The sequence below is a fragment of the Austrofundulus limnaeus genome, unplaced genomic scaffold (assembly GCF_001266775.1).
Source record: "Austrofundulus limnaeus strain Quisiro unplaced genomic scaffold, Austrofundulus_limnaeus-1.0 Scaffold62, whole genome shotgun sequence".
NCBI lineage: Eukaryota > Metazoa > Chordata > Actinopteri > Cyprinodontiformes > Rivulidae > Austrofundulus > Austrofundulus limnaeus.
This window is the reverse complement of record NW_013952464.1, coordinates 1,541,331-1,543,028: the sequence shown is the minus strand read 5'-3', so window position 1 is coordinate 1,543,028 and position 1,698 is coordinate 1,541,331.

Below are 1,698 nucleotides of genomic sequence, written 5' to 3'. Positions count from 1 at the left end.
GCTTAACTCTGCTTATATGCTCCACAAGCTAATATCTGCTAACCAGTTCAATAAATAACAGTGATTACATCGACTTCATAAGATTATTTTAATTTTAAACTGTTACATTATGTTCTGCTCAGATCACATTGAGCTAAATAAGATCAAATCTGCTGACTTGTGTTGTGAATGAGATGTTTTCCTGTTTATCTTCTGTTAATAAATCCATAACACAAACAGCTTTTCTGACATTATTTAAAACATTAGATTAAACAAACTTTAAAATACTGATAATAATTGGGTTAATATTATTAATAATAGTTTTTATGATTTTTACATTGTCAGGGTTTTTTTTCTGCTCTGTTGTCAACATGTACAGTAATGGGAAATCCAGACTCTTGACCGTTATTGTTAGCCGTTAGCTTCACCAGCCGATCACATGGTCACGTGGTTTCTGTGCACTCCAGCTGTTCTATAGAACCTCCTTGATTAAACAACACTGACATGCTCCGATATGAGAATGTGGAATTTGGAGCAGTTCTTGAACAACAGCAGTCCACTTTGGTCCATATTTCTTTCAAATTAGCTGGTAGCTCTTCAGTCTGGTCAGACCTAAACATTATTTTTTCAGTCTGAGGTCATTTGAAATGCTATCTGCAATGGGTAAGATATTTACTCTTCATACCATTTCTACACAACATCCAAACATTTTTCTTCTAGCAGCTGCTGTATCTGGTAAGCATCAACTACCTTAGTCCCTAACTTCAGTTTTATGTAATGTCAGATTTTAAATACAATTTTTAAAAAAAATAAAAATAATCTGAAAGAAAAAAAATCTTAGAACCTCAACACAAAAGTTCAACAGATTCAGCTGCTTAGGAGACTGAAATGGTGAAGTTTCCCCTTATTCYCCCCACTTGTTCCCTGTGTGAATGAACATTCTGCAACAAAAGTCTGAAAGAGACATGGGGGCCTCACTSCCCTGCAATGAGTCCTTGGTTCAGGAAAAACGAAAGAAAAAAATGTCTGTCTCTGATCTCACCAATAGACTGTTAAACCTGCTACAGTCTGGAAGGTGATAACATCTCAGAGACAAGCAGGGTGTGCAAAAACATCATTCTCCAGGTGATCTGGCTTTGAACACTCGGCTGGATAGGAGAATTATTTCCTTCCATAGATGTTTTACAGACACACAGTTGTTAGTTGTTGCTTTTCTTTTGGCTATCTTGTCTGCAGGGGTCTCCACAGTGGGAAGAAGGTCACAGGATCACCTCCCGGGTCCTTCAGTTTCCTCCCACACTCTAAAACAGGTCTGTCAGGTTAACTGGTAGCTCTAAACTGTCCCTAAATGTGACTGGTTGTTTGTCCCATTTTATTTCTGTATCCCTGTGATGGACAACCTGTCCAGAGTGTACCCCGCCCCTCACACAGTGACTGCTGGACATAAAGCACCAGATCCCCAYGACCTGGAAAGGAAAAACGGGTTAAAAAATAGGATGGATGGATTTTCATTAATGTGGCTGCACACCACATGAGCAAAGAAAAGCTTTTTGTCACTGCTGCTGAGGTCAATTTTTCCTACGCAGCCATCCTCTTTGTTGCAGGCCGAGTCCCACCCATTAGTGAACAAGAGAGGGTGGAGGGTAAACAGAGATGGAGCAGATGTGTGTGTGTGTGTGTGTGTGTGTGTGTGTGTGTGTGTGTGTGTGTGTGTGTGTG